The sequence below is a fragment of the Gallus gallus genome, chromosome 2 (assembly GCF_016699485.2).
Source record: "Gallus gallus isolate bGalGal1 chromosome 2, bGalGal1.mat.broiler.GRCg7b, whole genome shotgun sequence".
Lineage (NCBI taxonomy): Eukaryota > Metazoa > Chordata > Aves > Galliformes > Phasianidae > Gallus > Gallus gallus.
In genome coordinates, this window is record NC_052533.1 from 114,718,623 (window position 1) to 114,742,105 (window position 23,483).

Here is a 23,483-nt window from a genome sequence, read left to right on the forward strand (position 1 = left end):
GGCAATTTATAGACCCCTACTGTAGCTAGGGGACAGGGAAGGCATGCCCAGCGTATGATACAACCCACTGCAATATAATATCTTCGAGCTTCTGGAGAAGCTCACCTCGCTCCCTTGTCTATAAAGGGAGTGCCCCTGCACTAAGGAACATACCTTAGCCCAGTCACTGAATGCTTAAATAGCCAATGTTAGGGGAGAGGAATCCCCTCCATGCTGATTGACCATGGCAGTGAGCTCACACAGTTCTAAAAATAACAGTATAGAAGTGATGGTGTTAAACCCAGGGTATGGCTCTTACCCCAGGTATGTCAGAAGATGTCCATCAACAAACATGGAAGAAGACACACCAGATGTAGATCAGCTTTCCACCACAGTGTAGTATTTCATTCGCTTCTTGTTTTTTTTTTCACAAGGCAGTGCGGCCTTCGCTGAAACTGTCGCATTCAGCAGGCACTTCCATAACCACTCACATAACCACTCAGTGTGATCACCAGCATTACTTGGTGCCTGTGGTCAGCTCTCCAAAGCACCATCTTACATTGTGTGACTATTTCAGGTGAACCCGGCACATCTTGCCCACTCTGAAGTGCCAGCAATCACGCAGTGGCCTGCGTACATGTGACATTTTCATTTGACCCTTTGCTGCTCTCGATACTGAGACATCTAAATCCAGTGGTCTTAAATGTTATGGGTTCTGGGACAATCTAGAAAAAATACATCAACAAAATACCAAAAAAAAGGTATGTTTTCCTCCAGTATTAGGAAAAATAATAAGAGCCTCAGTTATTGGGCAGCGCTTCTCAACTCAGATGTCTACAAAACTCTCTCAATTCCATTTTAATTTCTCATTTAGACAGTTTTTTGATGATTTCACTCTGGGAAGGAGAACACACTCTCATATCACAGGGAATTTCTTGGTAAGGCCCACCGACATATCAGTGCTCCATTCATAAATTCTTAAAGTTACAGTGGTTTTTCCTACAGTCTTGAGAGAGAGAGAGAGAGAAATTCCTCAGTTTCCCACATTTTGCAGAGGGGAGCATTGTGAGAGCGAGTCATGCCATGAGTATCCCTCACAGGTCTGCATGTGAGACAGGACTGCATGCTGCATTTTCCAAGACCAAATTCCTGATCTCAACCAGAAGACTCTTCATTCGTGGGTTAATGTCACACTTTTGATTGGATTTGTGGGCTGGGGGTCTCAACAGAAGGAAAGTATCTTCAGAAGCATCCTCTGGGTCACTCCCATGTCCAAAGGGGATGCAGCCATGCTGTGCATTCCTGGATCTCTGGGGGTCATTTTCCTCTTGATGCCAGCAAACACCACTGCCTAAGCAAAAGCCCACCCCGCCTTAGTGCCTCATGCACCCAGGAGGGTTTATCAACCAGCACAGACAGGAGCTGTGCAAGTACCTCCCTGGACATCTCCAGGAAGTTTCTGTGCCCACAGCCACGGCCAGTGGAAGGACTTGTTGCAGGAGCAGGATGGGAGGAGTGTGCATGCTAAGGCTGTGCCCTTCTCCTCCCAGCAGTGCTCATCTGGGGACGCAACAGCTGACCTTCATACTTACCTCACAAGACCTGTCAGCTGCTATTCTTGTACTTGGATAACAGATGAAGAGGGCTGTGCAGGTACGTATGCGAGCTCGCCACGCTGTTGATAATTCTGCAGAAACTGATCTTACAATTATTGGTAGCATCAAGGAAATCCATCAAATGAGCACCCTGTTAAAGCACCAAGCAATTTGTATTCCGAGTTGTCTCAGTGTCTGCATGCATCTCGCTGTGGAAGAAAGTTTTTTGTGTGCTTATTAGCTGGGTGTCCCCTCCCCCATCTGCCTATGTCTGGCAGGGGGCAAGGATGGGTCTGGAACCTCACACGTGTCTCAGCCATCCCACTGACATTACTCACAGGGATGTGGGTGAGGGCACCCCATGGGCTGGGGAGGACAGGAGGGGCAGTTGACACAACAGAGAAGGGCAAAATAAAACCAAACACAATAGAAGAAGTTTTATTGGTTTGCATCCTACAGGAATAGTTACAGAAAGGGCGTAGGATTAATCTGTCAAAGAAAACACGGAATAGCTACGCTTTCACTAAAAGCACCAACCACAGATGGAAAGGTTCATGATGGCTTTGGTCATCCGTTGAAACACTGGTACCGAGGACCTTAGTACCATCTCATGGCACGTGGCCTCCATCAGCCATCAGCATCAGCAGCAGTGTTGGGTTGGTCCAGACCTAAAGCTCCAAGTGTGGAAACTGTGCTGCTGGGTCTATGGTCGCATTGAAAATAGGTGCTGGCACAGCATCTTCCAGCATCCAGGCAGAAGCAATTTGAGCAAACTGGTGGGACTGTGGTGTCCAGTGGCCAACCTGTCACTCTGCCATCAGAACAGAAGAGAAGAGGAGAAATAGTCCAGTTTGTGCAGAAAGTGAAACCCTCACTCAGTGGCATAACTTCCACTGTGTTTGCTTACGGTGAACCAGGATTTCCTTCATAGCATAAGACACACAATGCATTTATATGTAAAGAGCATCTACTGCACAAGAAGATAAAGAAATGAAAACAGTATAGAGGGAAAAAACTCAGTGTGATTTCAAGGAGATGTGTGATAATAAGAGCAACTCTTGCTCTTGGAATCCTGTTACAACCTCAACGGTTGCTAAAAGAAGGAAACTTTAACCTTCACGCTTAAAAACATGATTCAACCACACCATTAAGACTGAGAATCCCCAGATAAATGCAGGAAGAGCTCAGAATGTCACTTTCTTTAAAAATCTCACGATTCTGAAAACAATCTCGATATTTGGGGAAGAGATGGGAGCAGCACAGTTTTGGAATACTTGAGAATGGAGATGTAGCAACTGCCTTCTCACTTCTTTCAAGTGAGGAGGCATGGGAAGAAATACAAACACTATCTATCTTGAATAGCTGGGCATTGGACTATATATAGAATCCGCTCTGTCCTACTTAAGTTATGACTAATGCTAAACAATTAGAAATTCAGATGTCTGCATATTTGAAGGAGCAAACATCTCTAATCTCATTTGTTGTTCATTAAAAAATGGAAGAATCAAAGTCTGTCTTAGCTCCAACTAGGCTGTGCTTATCAACAGGTGCGTGTGGCTGGAAGTGGAACCCCATGAGACTAATTGCAAGGATAATGAACAAGATGAGGCATTTCTTGGAAAAAAAGATTGTTGTCTTTGTAATGACCATACTCATGCCAAAGACTGCAAATTCTTTAGGGAAAGGACTTTCTTTTTTGTTCTGTGAGTGCCTGGTGTCTAGCACAGCGGCGCCCCAGTCTGTGACTAGGAATTCTAAGTGCTACTGCAACTCAAGCAGTACATCATAGTAAACAGTAGTATTAAATTAGCTGGGAACATGAAGGTAGCTTTCATCAGCATCTCTGATGTACAGGATCAACAAACATTTCTCTAAGCCAGTGGCTAACAAAGTTTTATTTGACAAGACATTATTTTTATGAGGAGAAGACAATGCTAATACCAAAATAAAGTCTGTTGTTGGGAATTTGGCAGGACTTTTTGTCTGGTTCCTTTAATTTAGGGCTGCGGTGTCTGGAAGCACTGGACTGGGTTCTGATACCGCCAAGATGAAAGACAGGGTGAAGGAATCAAAGCACAGAATGGAACCACAAATCATGCCATCTCATAAATGGAGGAAATGTTCAGTCTCCACTGGACAAAATCTACAGATTCTTTTATTATTCCGTTATCACTACGGCTTACTTTATTGCAAAGTATGCATTTAATGAGTTTACTCACTGGATGGCTTCCTTCATCTCTCTTTTGTCATCACTGCAGATGTAAATTCAGGAGCCACAGTGGGCATAGCCACACACATTGTCATAGACTATTCTTACTGAAAAAAACAGAAATATTTTAGTCTGGAAGAAAATACTGGCTTTACTCCTCATTTCTGATGCTGGGAGGACAAAGGTGAGCAGCAATGGAAGTACTGTAGCTGCTTCCTTACAACTGTGAGCTTCCAGGAAGTTAAGAAGTAGATACATCTTCAGCCTGGGGTCCCTGAATGGTAGGATGGCATTATAAAGCCCTCTGTTTCAGGTTAGTGGATATGAAAATCAAGTAAGATGGACAATGTGCATTCTTAGACACTACACACCTGTACCTGTTGGAGCACATCCAGAGAAGGGTCACAAAAATGATCCACAGAATGGAACACCTCTCCTATAAGGACAGGCTGAGAAAGCTGGGGCTGTTCAGGCTGGAGAAGAGAAGGCTGCGAGGTGACCTGATGGCCTTTCAGTATCTAAAGGACAGCTACAGGAAAGAAAGGGACAGATTCTTTAACAGAGTCTGTGGTGACAGAGCAAGGAGAAATGTTTTCAAGCTCAGGGAGGGTAGATTTAGAGGGTGGTGAGGTACTAGAAAAAGTTAACCCAGTGTTGTGGTTGATGTCCCATACCTGGAGACTTTCAAGGTGAGGCTGAATCAGGCCCTGGGCAACCTGATCTGGCTGTGATGTCCCTGTTCATTGCAGGGAGTTGGCCTAGATGGCCCTCAGAAGGCATTTCCAACTCTACAGAGTCTATGATTCCACATTTTTTTTTATTTCTCCTTCACTGGGAAGACAGTGGCGTCAGTGGTGTCACCGGGGCAAGTCCCCCAACTTATGCCAAGTCTCCTCCACTCCCCAGAAAACTGAGACAATCCAGCACCACCCACAACCAAGCCCTGCAGACTAGAAATGGCATCAGCAAATGTGCATGGATATGGCCGCAGGACTGGGTGTTACAGGCAGGCTCACCTCCTGCACTGGATGTGGAGGTGTTTGGACTACCCTGGCCTGCATCATGCTGCTCTGGCAATGCAGTGCTGAGTATCCTGTAAGAGTCTTTCTGAGATCTTGTGGCTCCTCGTTTTTCTGTGCAAGAACAGGCACACAGGTTTGGAGCAGCTCTGTGTGCTCTCATTTTGCTCTGCTGTACATGCCCTTGGATCAACAATTAAACTGAACCTTGGCTACAGATATTTAGGTAAATGCCAAGAGCTCATCAGCACCCATCTCTGACATAACCTGGCTCGTCCTAGTGAGGTGACAGGGGAAAGCTGAGGTTTTAGGAGAGAAGAACTAGAAGCCATAGGGTGGCATCGCAGACATTAGGAGCTACACGTTCACAGTTTCTCCAAGGATGCTTTCAAATGGGAGAAGACGGCTGCTACCAGAGCAGCCAAAGCTTTTTTTAAACTTAGAAAATAATGTCAGAAAAGTAATCAGTGCCTCTATTTTAATAACGTCTAATTTTAAGTAACACTTGCATTGAAATAATCTCTTTTGAGGCAGTCACATTTATGGGCATACAAAGGTTGGGAATGTCCTGACAGTTCCCTTAGTGAAGGCTGTGAAAAATAATTTTAGAGCAGCCAAATTTAAGGTGTGAACAGCGAGTGTCACTGACCTTTGTGTGTTGCTGTAAGACAGCCATGTGAAGTGCTGGCAAAGACACTCCCTGGGGTGGTCTCTCTTCAGTTTTCTGTGTCTTGTGCTCAAGGAAGCTTTTGAAAATCTTTGGCTCAACAGGCAGCTCCTCAGAATATCCAAGGGTGCCACCCCAGGCCGTCTGCTCAGAAATACCTCTACCATGAGACACATCCAGTAAAAGCTGTGACACAAAAGCACTCAGGGCTTAGTCAGAATTGCTCTTAGGCTTGAAACTGAGAAAGGTCTCTTCCTCTGCTAGTAAGAAAAGGAGGAGGGCCCCTGGTTGTAATATGCGGAGTACATCCCAGTCCCTCCCTTATCCTATCTGTATTAATGCTCCTGAGGAGGAGAGGGTACTGTTTTCAACTCTGTGGAGATAAAAATTGTGCATCCTGAAATCAAGGGTTCTGACATTGACTGCAATTAAACTTGTTTTGGCCCAGAACTGAAAAGCACACACATTCCTCCTATTTGTCTTGGCAGAGCTTTTGGCAGAGCTGTGTGATGGAGGCTGGCTGACTGTTGCAGAACAGGAATGGAAAGGAGATGCCAACAGCAAGCAACTGATAAGTGAATTGGCACATGGCAATAGGTGATTGAACTGCACTTCAGCATCCTCCTATGTCAAAAAGAACCATGACAATAGGTAAATACATGTGAATCTAGATACTCTAATTTCAGTACTACAGAGATTGTGCTTCAGGGGTGGAATTGCTCTCTGCATTCGTTATTCCTGTTAAGAAACAAACCCCAAATTAAAGAAATGAGCAAGAAGCAATATTGTACATTTTACAACCAACCAACACTTCCACCACAGCTCTATTTAAACACTCACGTTCCTCCTGCGGGGAGAAAGGGAATGAGATATTAATCCATCTTCAGACTGAAGGAACCATGGCACAAATTTGTTGTTGTAGCTGAGAACTGAGCCTCTTGCCTCAGGCATGTGACTGTCCTCACTACTTCATCTGCTTAGCCACATGTGAGGATAAACTTACAATAAACTCTGTTACCTAGATAACTCTCTGAGAGATTAAGATCCTAGTTCTGGTCTCTTAAAACAGGGCTCATTTAAAAAAAAATGAGCTATGTAATGATCCCTCTATAACATTCAAAAGAGTCAACGCAAAGCAGAGTCAAAATCTGCTGACAGAAAGTGTTACTTGATTCCTCCTTTGCAGAGAATAAAAACAAAATCCCAGTTTTGCATCAAGGCCAGATTTCAAATACCAAACATCATCCTGAGGTGTAACCTTGTAGCTCTACGTGGTTGTGCGTGAGCTTCCACTTGGACCTTGAGGCAGAGCCACCTCGTGCTCCAAAGAATGAATGCCATAGCTTAAATAGCTTTCCATGCTACCCTTCACCATTGCAACAAGCAACAAGTTTTCCATTTATACTTCCATTACTGAAGTCCTGTTTAGTTTGATTCTTGTATTCTAAGAATCAGGTTTGAAAGATTCCAACTTTCTGTTTGAGTCTGGTGAATCTCTTCATGCTCTTTGACACCTACTCCAAGCTCTACCAAGCTACCAATGTCGGTTCATTACCAAAGTGCAAAGAGTCTACTTCTTCAGCCTTCAGCTATGGCTAGGATGTAGTTGAGGCAGACTAAGGTGTTTTCAAGAATGGAAACTGAAGTAAATCTTCCAGTGGCTTGTCTTGCCTGAGGGTGACTGAACTGAGTTGTTGAGAACTCAAAGCATGTTTTTGGTGCTTTTGAAGAAAGAAAGTGGTATTTTGTTACCTTGGTAGCAGAACTTCATTTAGGCCACACAGATTTTATACTCTAAATAATCTGGCTTTTCTCCATTTGCCAAGCACATCAGTGTCGTATCTCTGTCCAGGTCACCAGTCCGTGACTCCTCATCCAGGCTGCACTCATCCCGAGTTCTTATTCCCCCAGAAACTCACAGATGCTTCATTTCTACCCATAAAACTAGCTATGTCTTCAACTGTGCTACTTGGCTAAATGCTGAAGAAGTAACAAACATCACACTGTTTACTATGCTTCAAGAATAAGTGTTACCCATTTGACTAAGCATCTAGTCAAATGGTGCTCTTTGCCCCTGTGCCCAGCCACATGGCTCTGGGGAAGCAATCTGTGGCTCTGGGACTTTGTGATCAAGTGACAGGGTTTGTGTTTGACAGAACAGAATTTTAATAGAATAATATAGATTTTTCTTTCATTAATCTGTCTGAACAAAGATTGATTGAGAAATGCTTTGTCTGTATGTGATATCTACAGTAAAAATAAACAAGCCCCATAACATATCATAGCATGTGACGTGACTGTGATGAGAGAAGCTATATAGCCCATCCAGAAAACTGGCAAGATCTTTCTTTTCCTAGGAAAGATGTCTTTGCATCTGACATCACTGCTTTTATGTTGGAAAAGGAAGGATGATGTTTTGTAAATGTTGTAGAATTCTGATTTTTCCACAATATAAACAAAGCAGATGATCAGTCACAGCTCATATTTCTAGTGGAAATACCAGAAAGTCCAGCAGTGCTTTGTGAGGCAATATATTGCTTGCTGTGGGCCTGTAGCTGGGGAAACAACATCTCTCCAAGAATAAGAGAAGAACGGAATGATCTTTAATGAAAAAGGGAAGATTTCTGGCTCCCCATTATTCATTTCTTTAGCTTGAATCATCCCGTCCCTACAGGTGGGAGCCAAGATTTGGTGCTCACACCACTCAGCTCACACCTTGCAAAAGTCTATCCCATCTGGGTTTCACATGGAAGGTGCAAAAGATGTCTGCACTCACCATGCTCTATAATGTTTCCAGCCCACGTCACGTAGTGCCTCTCAACTGTCTGTACCGTTGGAAGAAGTATAACCTGTCTTTTAGTTTTGGAGATTAACTGTTCTGGAAAGCAATCATCCTCAATTCTTACTGCTCACTTCCTAGAGTTCTTGAAACTGTTCACTCATGGCTACAGCCAGAAGCAATTATTATCAATATAATGAGCATAACTACCTCAGATGCAAATATTCATGAGTTAATCTTGTCTCATTGTTCCTAAATTGAGCACTAGAGCAACACACTACAAAATGCTCAAGAATCAAATCCTGCTTAAAGCTATCACCAGGCCTTGCGTCAGTGACAGCTGTCCTGCATTGAGAGTGAGTTTCCAGAAGCTCTTCTGCCCCAGTGAAATGTGCTGCACTTCAGATAGGAACTCACATCACATTTCTGATGGACCAGGGGCCTTGGATGAGAAGGAGCACCGGAGAAACTCATGTACAGCATCACTGATGGAGCACCCACAGTACCTGGGTTTTTTTCTCGTCTACCTGATGTGTGACCAAGCTAGGAGATCTGTGGAAACTGTACCCTCAACACTGCCATCCTCAGAAGGAAATCTTGGTGCTAGCAGTACAATCTGCCAAGGTGTTAGGCAGAGTGGGCACGTCTCTGCTGACAGAACCACACAGTGAGCTTTCAGGGACAGTTTTGCAGTGCAGATGTTTTCAAATCAAACTGAGCAGACTTCATCAAGAGCAGTGAATAACCGGTTTTCTTATCACCCAACGGCATTTATGAGTTGCTACCTGCACCACCCTTTAGCAACCGATTTTAAAGTCACACGGATGAACCCTCTTACAGCTTCCAGCGTGTTTTCTGTACTCGTTTCCATTAAAACCTGGACGCTTAAGCCTCCTTCATTAACTTCATTTATTCTATGAGAACGACCCACTGAAGAATTTTACTTCAGAATCAACGAGATGATGCTAGTAAATTATAGTGCCATGATAAACAGTTAGGGAATTTCTTGAAGAACTCCTACACAATTAGCTGACAGAGCAAATTAAGTGAAATCTTCCTAAGCTGCTCAGGTATAAACCTGTTTTACTTCATCGTAAAAACAAACCAGCGCACTGAGATTCAAACTCTAGGGTTGCACATAGTTTAAATTTGTCATTGCTGTATTCTTATATAATTTGTATAACATTGTATTGTTACGCATTAGACCAATTTGCCTGGAAACAAATCAATGTAACAGCCATCTTCTATTTTGGGATAGATGTAAGTATCAATTGCTGTACTCTAGGGAATCAGACAATAAGCGATCCTCTTCTTTGTCCCCAAAATATAACACATCACCAATGAAGGCGTACGTCAGCATCATTAGTGGGGGAAGTTCATTGGACAGTGTTTTGAGAGGGTTATACATCTGAACAAGGCTGAGAAGACTAAAGCTGCTGAGAAAGAAAAGCAGAAAGGCTCATGACATGATCAGAGCAAGCTCGGAGTACTCAGCACTGCAAATCTGACCGGGCGCCTGCCAGTATTGGATCAAAAGTGCTGCAGCCACCTGGTGCAAAGAGCTGCTGGGTAGGAATTCTTCAAAAGCAAGTTAATTTTGTATCAGCAGGATTTGTGCTGTTCTGGGTATATCATCTGTCCCCCCCTAGAGCTGGCACAGAAGATGGAGGCAGCAAAAATACCACAGCACGTGATCCAAGTAATTTGACAGAAATGGGAGCGTATATTCGTGCTCCAGCTGGATCAGTGAGCGATCTGGTGGTGAGCAGTTCTACCAGCAATGAATGTGGCACCACCACCAAAAAAAGAGAGAGGACTTTCAGGCTATGAACGGACTGAAAAAGGGAGTCCAAACTACGGGCAATTATCCTTTGTTGCTTGAATCTTTCACCAAGGTTTTGACAAAGAAATGCCGTTTTGTGAGCTTTTATGTTTCAGTGGCTACAGACGTATGTCCAAATGGGGAACAATAGTACATTTATACTACAACAGAATATTTTGCTTAAAATATCCCATTTGGCAACACATTTCCTAGTTTTGTAATAAAACAGCAGTAGTGCAGTTATTTAGTGTTTCTAATGAACTGAGAAGACCAATGCATTTCAAATAAGACACAGACCACAAGACAATGTTTTGAGCTCTCATGTTCCATCTCTGCCAAAAGAAAACCCATGAATAAAATATAGTCATAAGGTCAGATTTATTCTTTCTTTTTTTTTTTTTAATTTTTCCTACTTTATTTCTTTTACTGAGCTATGTCCTAAAGGCCATATCCAGATATTATTTACTTCAGTAGAATGTTCCCTGGCTTAAGGTTTTCTCATGTCTGCAGTGTGAACAGCAAATGTGTTTGTACCATGGGAAATAGCTGGAGCCAGCATTTCCAGATGCGTTGTTGCATCAGTAATTGAAGAACACATGCTAAAGCAATATCACAAGGATTGACACAACCAGAAAGAGCACTTGTGGTATCCTACAAATGGAGCCGTAGCTCCTGATCTTTCCATGATTGCTCATTGCTGCCACCATTACATAAGAGCTAGAGTTCCCTGCTTCTGTCATCCCAGGTGACTTTGTGTGAGTCCCATACTGCTTCACTGCCTGACTTCCTTACCCATGAGGTGCTCTTTCTGAAGATTCTTACAGTACAGAATACAGAGTACACAGGCATTACTGTCCTGGAAGCCCGATAACCCATCAGGAGATCTGCACGGCCTAGTAGCTTCCTGCACCATCCCAACTGTGCAGCCCCTGTGCTGCGCTCTCTCCTCAGCTCCCACTGGGTTTATTTCAGAGCTCACAGATGGATTTCTCTGTAGAATGCCTCTAATCAGGCACAATATTTTGCATTTAGTTAATCATTCATATGGGACTCTACATTTCAAACAGTTCAGATTTTCTTAATTAATGTTTTGCATCATGATCGTATTTACAGTAATTGGGACTGATATTTGAAGTACAGTAAAAGCTGTCATCTCATTGCCTCCTAAAGAGTCCAATTACCTTCATTTGTTAGTAAATTCATGCTAACATTTGAGTTTATTACACTTGACAACATAAATCCAGCTCTTCCAGTGACATGGTTCAGCAGGGTGCTGTCAGGGCCCAGGCCGAGAAGATACTGCAGACCTAAATTTGGAGGTTGGACATGGAGCACCTTCCTGACTTATATCCCAACAGTGACATCAACCAGAAGGTGGCTCAAGACCAAGAATTTGCCTTGTGACTGAGCTAGACCTCAGCCCACGATTCCTGAGGAAGATGATAGCCTTCGTAATCAGCCATTTCTCCAAAGTTCACATGCCACAGAAGGAAGCTTGTGCCTGGGTTCACTCAACCCAACTTCCACCTACTTCCTTGTACCTAGTGTTTTCAATTAGCACCTCTGAAAGCTTACAGCCAGACAGGAGGAAAAATTAGGCACAGAATCTGGGGCAAAAGTCAAAGCACGTGAATCAAAGCATTAGTCCTTCGGGGCTTTCACATCTCTACCTTACAGCCCTAAAGGATAGTTGCAGTGTGGCACATACTACTCATGTCATTGCAGATGATCACTGCCACGGCATCCAAAACTGCATGACCAGGTGTTAAAAGGCATCCGTGTGTATGACCACACGCATCTCAGAAGAGTGTTTAGAAGCATGCCATGCACACACCTCAAAGCAAGTCAGTGACTTGTAGGGTGGGAAGGAGGGTGGAAGAGTGCCAGACTTTTTTTTCATTCTGAGAAGTCCTATTTCAGCTACTGATTATTACCTAATAACCTCATCAGCATAATAGCAATATTTGGCACTTCAAAGCACTCTATATTCAAGGAGCTACACAAGCAGATTAGGTAGAAAATTAATCCCTAACTAATTAACAAAGGAAGCAAACAAAAACTACTTTTTAGGATCAGACAGTGGAGCTACAGAAGCCAGGTCAGATAGTTAGAGCATAGTCATTTTGTTGTGACTTTTCATAGGGAAACATGGGTCTTTTATAACAGGCAAATAAGGTAAACAATGATTTTAAATGATGTTAGTGGGTCCAAGCCTAGTGGGATGCTTGGAGTTGCCTAATTAATAAACACCTAAACACTAAGAAAAGAAAAAAGTTTCAATCACACTCATCCCAGCCACAGCAGAGGTTCAAAATGGGCTCGTTAAAGTGTGTTGGTGAGCAGTTAAAGAGAAACAGAAATCTGGAGGTCCCACCCTCCACACCTACCTCTGAGAGAACCAGATTTGCCTCTGCATGAAATCTCAGCACAAAGTTTTCTGACTGAAATCTGTTCCATGATTCAACAGCTCAATAAGCAGACACCTCTCTCTCTCCTTGGTAATTTTCCCAAGAGTTTCCTTCAACTATTTTAGCTCTTAATTTATCTCTCACTCTCTCTCTCTCTTTCTGCTACAAGCAACTTCTTCCCCAAGCACCTATCTACAATTGAATCCTATTCTAAATTCATGTCAAGATCAGCTTATGTATTCATTGCTGAATGAATTTCAAATATGTGCTCCTTGTGTTCCTTTCCCAACAGGATAGAGAGGCCTCTTGAGTTGCTTTAAATGTCTCATTACAAATGCTTCATTAGAAACTACGTCACAGATTGTGTCAATCTGGTCCACACTTTCATGCCAAAAAGTAAAGACTTTCAAGCTGTGCCTTTCTTACCATTAAGTTTCCAATCTGTTTTTAGAATCTCAATCAGTTCTTTAAGGAATGCAAATGTTACTTCTCCCTTCAGTGCAGAAACTAGCCATTGGGAAATGCACATGCATAATGCTTTCCTGTTCCTGCATGTATTGAAACAATAATCAATGCTGGAGGGGTAGGCTACCTTCTATATATTTTCTGAAGGACACATAGACCTTCTATACTGATAGGGACAGACTGCCTCCTTCACATTGTGTGAATAGAAATAATTTAGTAGAAATCAATGTTACATGTGACAAGAGTTTAATCAAAATCAATGTGGGAAGCTTGTCTATTGAGCCTGAAGCTGATCTTATGATAATATATCATGAGTCAAGTTTCTTGGAGCCTGTTTTTCTTCTCAGCTAGACCTGGTTTGCACCACCATAACTGTACTTACTCTTAGCTGCTACTTTCTGCATAGAGCAACTTAGTTCATCATTGTTTCTTATGTACTCGAGAGCCCTGCATTGTGAAACTCAGTTTTGACAGTAATCCTTACTCTACTCTCTATTATATGAAAGGTAGAGGCTCTCTGCTTCTATAGCTTCTGGACTATGTAGTGAAATACAGATTATTTTGTTTCTTACCTATTCAGCATTGGAAGGTAACTCATTAAAAGCTCCTATTTGTTGTGAAGCCAGAAAGAACTAGTACAGAAAAGCACTCTCATGCAGATGATCAGCAGTAAAAATAGATACAACCAGTGAAAAGGTGAGATGGAAAATCCAGCACCTTGACTGTGGGAAACTCAACACAAGTGAAAACAGGAGGTGGCACATATGAAATACACCACAAATTACTCCCGGTTGACTGCAACAGAGCAGAAGGTAGATAGGACATCCATGCTGCTGGCAGCTGTGCACCCAGACAGCCTCACTTGTCTGGTAGTCCTGGCTGAGATGCACCAAACCACTGTCTCACCTCAAGGTAGGATCACAGAGACTGCACATCCTCTCCTATCAATCTTTCCTGACCATTAGCAAGGCTTAGCCTCAATATCCGCATAGCCCATGAGTTTTCATCCTAACAAACCCAACGTTATTTGAAGACAGTGACTGTCACTTCCAGTCCCCTCTGCAATAAACCCTCCCCACTGATTTCTTCAATCCACATACACTTTGTTCCTGGGGAATGCATCACACTCCTCTGGACTCAACATCTTTCTTGCAAGATGATGCCTAAAGCTGGGCACAGTGTTAAAGTGAAGCCTTATCTGCAGTGAGTAAAGCAAATATTATTCTTCTTCACACAGCCTCGTGGATTATTTTATCCCAGCAGTGTGACATAGTTGACGTGCATTCAGGCTGTAATTCCTAGACTCTTTTCAGCAAACCCATGTCCACTGAAAACCCTCATTTTAGCTTTGTGCATTTTTCTTCCAATAATAGAATTTTGCTTATTGGGCTGCAGCTTTTTAGCCCTGTGTTTCTTCTTCTGTTTGTCAAGAATTTTTAATTCCTTTACCACTCATGCTGCCCCTCCCAGCTGGGTGTCATTTGCAGGTCTAACAGGTATAGTCTCTACTCCATCATCCATACCATTAATGAACTGCTGAATAATAAGTCCATGTTATAACTGTGGATATATGTCCTCATTTGGAAAGGTAATCATAGCTGCTTTCAGAAAAAGACTTTTTAAAACCAGATCTGCACCAGATGTGCTTTATTTTCATCTAGAGCAATCTTCTTCAACTTCATTCAACAAGAACCACTCGATCCTTCAAGAAAAATAAATCCATGAACCATCTTGAGCAATGCCACCATTTGAGAGTTAGGTGTTGTGAAAACTAGATGAAAGTTTATTTCTCCTCCCTCCTTGTTTTGCCTTCCCAACATGCATAGGAGTGTGCATATGTTTCTACTTAACTGTTGTTAGTGTAACTACTTTTAAATCCACCTCTGATATCATACAAAAAAAATAGAGGTAAGTCCACAGACTAACAGTAAGAAAGTTGATCTAGACCACGTTCCCCTAGACTGCTTAAGACAAATACCTCCTAGACAGTGTCAAAAGACAATTGGAGTGAAGTTTTATCTGCTGCTTCTTGACTAACTGTCTCTCCAGATTCTGGAGAAGAGGGACGGTTCATAGGTTTTGTGTCACACTGTCACAGTACTTTGTCTAAAATCAGGACAACTGTATGCTTTCTTATGTTTAAATGATTTCAGGGATCTTAGGAAAAAATACAGTAGCTCCAGGAGTGGTGTTAGGCAATGCCAAATGCTGGAAAATGTAGGAAGGTGTTGTTTCCAAACACAGGAATGCTATCCTGTATTACTTTGAAGGGCAATCTCCTATAATACTTAATGCTGTGGCATGGTTTGCATTCCAATTGCACCCATCTGACTTTCTGAGATTAAGCCTATCAAAAATTCTCAGAGCCTCAGACCTTGAGCACACGTACCTGCGGAGCGATCACCTTCTTTAGCTGGAAGTTAGCCCTGAAGTTGTGATCACAGATTACATATTATGTCATGCACCATGCTGTCACAGATGTTTTAACACTTCTGTGTGCCTGACATGAGTAGGAGGATTCTCAAGGGAAGCTGTAACCACAAATATATTGCATTTAATCTGGAGGAGAAGCCATGCAATATCTAATTAAATTTTCCTCATTTCTTCCTCTCATTTGACCAGTTGGGATGATGAAGTTTCATAATGTCTTCACTGAAAGCAAGGACTGTTTTCTGTTGGTGTTGTTTTCTTCCTAGCTGACTAAATGTCTGTTGGGTAGTGGAAGAAATTTATTTAAGTTGTGCTGAGCTCCCCAGTGACTAACCAGTCTGCTCCTGAGCTATGGAAGAAAACATTAAATCACCTGTGATGTGTGTCATCCCAAAGATGAAGCAGTGGAGCTGAAGGATCACTGGAAGATGTACAGCTGGATTTCTTCTTCTCCAGATGTGGTCTGGACAGCATAGGTCTACACTGACTTAAAGAGAATGAGGTAGCAAAAGCTGCATTAGGATTGCAGCACAGAAACTAGAAACTACAAACATTCACAAGTCCAAAAGTGTGAGAAGAGTGTCTTGGACATATTAACTCAAATGCTTTACTGAAGGTATGTAGGCCTCTGTGTTGGTGTTTACGGAGTTCATTTAGGAACCAGAATCTCTCTGGCTACATGAGCTATGCATTACACCTACATCTTCTAACCACGCTGAGTAGGACTTTGTAGTTCTGCAGAGGATCCAAGCTGGCACTTCCTCGCAGGACTGTCCTGTCCACTATGGAGGTTGCTAATCAAGTCTAGAATAGCACAGATGCAGCCTCCAACATTTTTGCATGCTCTGAGGTGAAAGATGTGGCACTGAGAGATAGGATTTAGCAGGCATGGTGGTGATGGGTTGACAGTTGAACAAGATGATGTCAGTGGTCTTTTTCAACCTTAATCATTCTATGATTCTATGATCTCAATGTGGTCTCCTTTCATTATTCACTGTAAGGCACCTCTGCTTTGATGCAGGAGCACTGAAGAGCCTTTATGCTACCGAAAAGGAGTGCTTTGACTGTATAGTTCAGGCCTCACCACATCTTACACTTGCCATTAAGCTGTGGCTGAATCCTGCCCTCGGCAGCAAGAAGCAGCAGCCAGTAGTCAGTGGAAGTCCGTGGACAGCAGGAGAGCACGCTATTCTCTCCGAGGTACTGGATGTTAAGAGGCTGAATCACCTTTGTACAATTTCAGTTTTACAGCTGTGGAGAATAATTAGTACGGGCTTCCAGGAACAGAAGGCCAGGCTGAGGCTACAGCAGGTGGAGGGATTTCAAAGTTCCTTTCCAGGAACATGCATATAGCTGACGAAGTAATTAAGACATCTGACTGACTGAAAAGTGGCTGTCTGCTGCTCTGCTCCATTGAGCTCTCTAATTCAGTGGGGAAAGGCATAAGAAGATGTGAGCGTTGGAGCAAAACCTGGGTCACACAGATTCAAATCAGACAAGGGATGCACCATTTTTATTGTGAAACTGGGTAACTGTTGTTACAACCTGCCTAGTCAAGAACTAGGCTTTCCTGTTCTTAGTGTTTTCAAAACAGGACCAAGTGACTTTCTGAGAGGTCTTTCATCAGACATTACTGAATTCAGTTAGAGGATATGCTGAGTTGCATATATGTGATGCACAAAGGATTTCAGGCTAGATGTTCAAGCCTATTTTGTCCCTGCCGATGTAGAACCAGCAGCAGGACCAGTCTTGCAAAATACATCTGTTATTTCTCTTCTGATGTTAGCCTTTCTAGAAACAGACTTCTTTAAAAACTGATACCTTCTCTACCATAAATGTTTTCTTCCACAAGTTTGTTCCTATTCAAATCTTTTTCAAACTTGTTGCCATTGGTAATTCAGATTTTGTTTGTGTATAAATAATAATGTATTGATGCACTGAATTTTAGAATGACTCATCTTGTTCTCTGAGTAGGTGGATTGTATGCCTTCACACAGTGAAAGTATACTTTAATCTTAGCCATCCAATTCTTTTAATCTTCAGTGGCAAAGCAATGCAATCCAGTAACGCAGCTGACTGCTGTCTGAATTTCCAAGGAAGATCTCTGGCCCTAATTCTGTGTTGTAAAGCAGACTGTCAATTACACTAGCGCTTACCAGCATGCCTTCACACTGCTTCTGTGGGCTACTGGCTCCAAAGAACTGATTTAGACCGTGGCATATTTCAGACCAGTCTTAAAGTTGCTCTGGATTCTGCTGGCCCCAATGTCCCTCTAGGGCTGCAGGAGCTGAGGTGGCCAATGGCTGTGATACCGGTTGTGACATCCTGGTATCCTCTTCTTCCTGGCTTAGTCTCAAGGCTTCCCAGTGTCAGCAGGTACGACTGGCTCCACTTCATGGCACAAGCTCAGTACCTCAGAACAAGATCTTGATGTGCATGTACAGATGTACTTGCTACTGCCTTTAGACTGAAGTTGGACGCTGACATGTGTCAAATGTCTATGGGTAGCCAAGTGATTCAAAAGAGACCACATGCAAAGCTTCCTGCTTCCTAGGCGTGGTGAGCAGTAAACACCTACAAGCATAGAAGACTCAATTAAGTCTGCCTTTTTAAGAAGGGCAAAATATGGAGATGAATATTTCCTTCCCAATTCCATCTTGTGCACAGTGGTTGTCTCTATTACATATCACTTAGAGCTTTCTGTTAGCTGCTGCAACTCAGTAAAATCCAGCCTCAGAACAAGAATATAAAAAAACTGGCATATTTAAGTTCCATTTGAAGTCCCTTGGCCAGCTAACTCACCAGCTGCTCTGTGTGGCAACATACCTGCCTGATAAAAAAAATAATAATTAAAAAAAAAAGGTAAAAAGCTTCAGTTACATTTGCAAACAAAACAGAGCATCTGGAGTAGCTTCCCTGTCCCAGCCTATGTATAGTTAATGTACCTTTGGCAGGGTGTCAGGTTTTCTAAGCATATTTCTTAAAGAGAGTGAAGGTATTGTCTGCAGCAGAGGTGCTGGAGAGGGTCTCAAATAACTGCCCTTAATTAGGGACACATTGCATACAATCAGCAATCCCAACTTCAGAAAATAAAAGGAATAAGAAAGTAATGTTAAATCAGCTATATCCGTGCAGCGCAGGTAAATAAAAAGCCTACATGTAGCTTTTGAGTGATTTACAATTACTCGATTCCCTGACATTAAATAAAAATAAATTGCCTGATTGATCTTGTAATCTAAGGGCCACAAACTGTCCTTGCTAATTGAAGACCTGCTGGTTTGGTTAAAGAAGGAACTGCTAATTTACTTGCTATTCACTGTGTTATAATTTTCCCTCTGAACTGAATTGTTAAAAATAAACAATTTCTTTTCCTCCCCAAATAGGAAAAAAAGAGAGAGAGAGAGAGAGAGAGAATTCATTAACAATTGTGTTTCGTGGCTTTAGGGGGAAAGTTAAATTTAGAACTTAGACTGGTTTCACAAAAAAAGATTATGAATATTTTAAGGAAACAGCTTCTCCTTTCTTTTGAATACAGATAGGAGCAGGGAATAAACAGAAACAAGGATTTGGGGATGAAGTGCTCTTCGTGGAGGCTGATGTGCCCCTGAAGATGAGAGAATGCATTTTGCTTGGGATTTAACTTTTCTTGACTCTCTGTCTTGTTTCTACAAAATTGTGAAGCTGGTGGTAGCCAGATTGATCAGACAGGAACCTGTTTGTGAGTCAGCCTATGGCCCATGAGCTCCCTGCCCAGGTCTGCCTGCACAGGTCCTTCCTCACATGCAAATGAATGTACAGCCTGTCTGGTGTTGGTCCCAGCAGAGGGATGCCATCAGTGCCATCAGCCAGCCCTGAGAGCAACACTCACCTGTTACAGTAAAAAAGCCAAGATGGTTCATTTTGCCTTTGTGTGGCTGGACCAAAGCTGGGTGGCATTGCAGTAACATGGAGCCAGAACAACTCTTTCTCATCTCAACAAGCTGGAGGCAACTCAGGGTGAGGTGAAGCCCATCTCACCTCCAGTGGGAAACATAGGCCTGCCTATGTTCATTCATTCTTGGGCACACCAGACGCTAGGATAGCAGTATGCAGACAGGTTCTTCCATGGATTGGTCCTTCACACGGCTCTATTCAAAGGGGCGTTAAGGACACGTTCCTGTAACTCCTTAGCACTGAGTTCTCTTTGAACTGATGCATCAGAATGGAAGCAAAGGCACGTGCGTGGACTGTATGCAGTAAAAACGAAAAACTTGGCCAGACCAGAGGTTTGGATCCAAGCCTGGATCTGGGATCTGGGCACACTGTGCAGTGTATATACAGTATGTGTCAAGAGTGACATTTCAGAAGAGCTTGGGAGAAGAAGAAATGATGACTTGCATTTCCCAGAACATAACTCCAATGGCAGTATCAGAAAAGAGCAATCAGCCCTTTTTAACTGCATTTGTTCTCGCAGAAGAGTCAGGAAATTAAAGACACTTTTTTAGGCAAAGACATGAAATGAATTTTGGTCCCACACTTCAAAAAACCTGGCGCTTTTACCAAACAGTGAGGATTTTCAATAGGGAAGGGAAGGTTGCTAAATGTTAAGAAGCACAGAACTTAGACATAATCATTTTCATCTGGCAGCTATTCCCATGAACAGTGCTATGTTATGGAATATTCAGAAATCTCGACTGAAACTTTAAAGACGGTAATCCAATATAGATCTATTATTTGACAGACCAATGGCATGGACACAGGGCATCATTTTCTTTGCCATAGTATGAGTAAATAAGAAAAATATTGTACCACTGCAACAAAACTGAGGGGAAAAAAATGAGATACAATGATTTTTATGAGAGTAATTAGAAAGGGATCATCACTACATACAAAACGTAATCCACACTGTGAATGAGGGCAGGCTTGGGCTCAAGCAGAAACAAATGTTGCTCAGATTTTTGAGCAGATCTGGCCAAAGATTTATCAGAACGTGACACTGCAAAATAGATTTCTCTTCTTTCCTAAGAGGTTTCAGAGCTAACTATTCAGCCTAAATTCTCATTGAGGTGATGGCTGTGCCCACTTTCATAACATGTACTAAGAAAAATTGTTTTTATTTGATAGAACAAAAGTCAAATTGTTATTAACTTCTAAAATTCATGTGTATCCATGAGTTCACATCTGCACATGGAGAATAATTTAAATATTGTAATTGTCAGTCTAATTTAAGTAAAACCTCTTTCTTATCACTGGTTCTACCCTGTACAACATTATCCTGAAAGCAGATGTACACATTCCTCGACACACTTGGGAATCCGTAGTAATAGATGTATAACTGACACACATGTTGTTGGCCTCTTCTCCCAGGTGACAGTGATAGGACAAGAGGTAATAAGGGCCTCAAATTGTACCAGGGAAGGTTCAGGTTGGATATTAGGAAAATTTCTTCTCAGAAGGAGTGGTGATTCATTGGAACAGGCTGCCCAGGGAGGTGGTGGAGTCACCATCTTCTGGAGGTGTTCAAGAACCATGGAGATGTGGCACTGAGGGACAAGGGTTAGTGAGCACGGTGGGGATGGGCTAATGGTTGGACTAGATGACCTTAATGGTTGGACTAGATGACCTTTCCAACCTTAATGATTTTATTATTCTATGATTACATGATTCACAGTGTTGATGGTCAGGAAAGATAATCTGAATTTTCAAAAGTATATTTTGAATCATGTACTCAGGATATGCTTGTAGCTCTGGGTCAGTGTACTGCTGATAATTTTTTAGGGGGAAGCCTTCTTCTCATGTTGTTATTGAAGCAACACTCTACGCACAACAATACTATCTCAAGTGAAATGAAAATTGTAACCCTAAGGATCTCAGTATCCCACAAGATTGTGTATTTTAGCATAGACCTGAGTATGCCACTGAAAGCAAGAAATTCATCTACAGCCACTATATCTTAAGGAAATAAAAAAGCAAAGATGCTGTTAAGCCATACTTAAAATAGAAAGCGATTCCTTCGTTCCAGAGATGGTCACATTTCAGAATTAAGGGTGTCACAGAAAAGCATAGGAGTTCCTACTATTAACATCATGAGACAGCTTTATCTAGCACTTTGCTGCTCTTTGCTGCTTGTCCTTACATTTTAAGCGAATCTGAGAACACTTTCTATCACATTTCAGGCATGACCTCACATGTGCTCTGACACATCACATTGGGCTGTGTGTGTGACATCATGTTTTCCTGAAAGAAAGAAGTTTGATGTGACCTATACAATTCTATTCCATGAATCACAGCATGATGCATGGTTGGAAGGGACCTTTAAGATCATCTAGTTCCAAACCCCTGCTATAGGCAGGGAGACGCTTCTGCAAAACCCACTGTTAAGAAAATCAATTTTCCAGGGAAACAGAAATGTTTAAAAAATCAAAAATACTTCCAAAAAAATGCTGAATTCTGTTCCATATACCTTTTAAATTTGCAGAGGTTGTTGTAATGTATCATTAACTTTTAAAGATTTAAATTAGAGGATGGCTAGGTAGGTAGATAGATAGAGATGGAAATGTTCTTTTCAGGTTGTTTTTCCTCTTGCTAAAAGACAGCCTCAGCATGCCTTTGTTCTCTAGTTAAGATAAGATGAAATGAGCAAGCAATGCAACATGCAATGGGACAATGAGTGCTTCTCCTCATCCCAAAATTAAATAGAGCAGTTCTGTGCTGGCCTTCCAAGCTGTATTATTTTTTCTTTCATTATGATAGCTGGTTCAATTTCAAACCCATATCACTTATTGAGTTGTTGCCTTCATAGGAGGATTTTACCTTTCCTCTGAAATTTGAGATCTGCTTTCGCCATTCATTGAGCAGCACCGAACAGCTCTTTTATCTTGCTGCCAGGTGTTGCAGATTGAACCACATGGAGCTGGGTGTTGTTCACAGTTCAAAGTCCTCTGAAGTCAGACACCTAAGAGAGGTACTTCACGCTCCTAAAAATAATACCATGGACCCTCCCAGCCCACCAGCTGTCTTCACAGAGCTGCAGAAGCCCAGTGGGAATCACCAACCCTGCTGAGCTCTTCACTCTGTATCAGTGACTGCTGCCAAGGTTAAGATTGCAAAGCTAATTTAAAAAGAGATTGAGCAATAACAGCCCAATATTTATTCTGTGAGCCTCATGAGGGGACAGTACAGCCCCTTTTAAAAGAGGAGGGGAACCGCAGTGTATGTTTGGGGCATGGTGCATCCCAAGACACAAACCTTCCGGCAGCACACACGAAGCTACAGCTCCTTGCTTTGCCCGGCCACCCAGCTTACGGAGGTGGCTTTTCTGTTGGTGCCTCCTTAGCCACGTGCACGACCCAGGCCAAGTGAAGCAGCCTGATTGAAACACCAAATTCAGATTTAACTTGCTCATTTCCACTGAGATGTATTTGGGAGCACTCGCAAATGTACTTGAGAAAGCAGACCAGAGCAGCAATGCTGCCTGACAGTGGGCAGCAATGAAACCTGGGGCATTTTCTACTGGCACAGCCACTTCTGCAGCAGACTGCCTGCCTATAGCCTGCTTTGCCCCAAGTACTGCACTGCAGTACCGAGGTTTTTTTTGGAACTAGAATTAGCTCATATAAAACTTCCTCAGGTTTCTCCAGGTTGCATTGCACTCTATGCACTGCCAACAACCTCACAAATAAAATCCTTCTCCCTATCCAGGGTGCTCAGAGCTGCATTATCCCCTGGAGAGCCTCTGTTTGACTTCCCGGCACTGTGAGGTGGTTTGATGCAGGGAAAGAAAAGCTAAGGGCAGTCTGTGATGTTCATACCTTGTGATACATACACTGGTGAGACAATGGAACAGGTTGCCCAGTGAGGTTGTGGATGTCCCCTCCCTGGAAGCATTCAAGGCCGGGCTGGATGGGGCTTTGAGCAACCTGGTCTAGTGGGAGGTGTCCCTGCCTATAGCAGGGGTTTGGAACTACATGATCTTAAAGGTCCCTTCCAACCCAAACCATTTTATGATTCTCTGATCAATTCTCCATGCTGATGGAGCAAGGTAGCACAGTCTAAAGCCAAAGATCAACATCTTTGGAAAAACACTGCTAGAAATCAGAATGTAGCAGATTCTGCTCATTGCCAGCTCAGT

General features: G+C 42.6%; 1 long non-coding RNA gene across 1 annotated transcript; it reads right to left on the reverse strand.

Moving 5' to 3' along the window:
* Positions 1–1,986: 1,986 nt before the first annotated feature.
* On the reverse strand, positions 1,987–4,275 carry LOC107052745. The gene is made up of 2 exons (XR_003073962.2): positions 3,794–4,275; positions 1,987–2,385 (listed from the first exon to the last, which is right to left on the reverse strand). It is a non-coding gene; the product is annotated as an uncharacterized LOC107052745 (long non-coding RNA).
* Between the last annotated feature and the right edge of the window lie 19,208 nt (positions 4,276–23,483).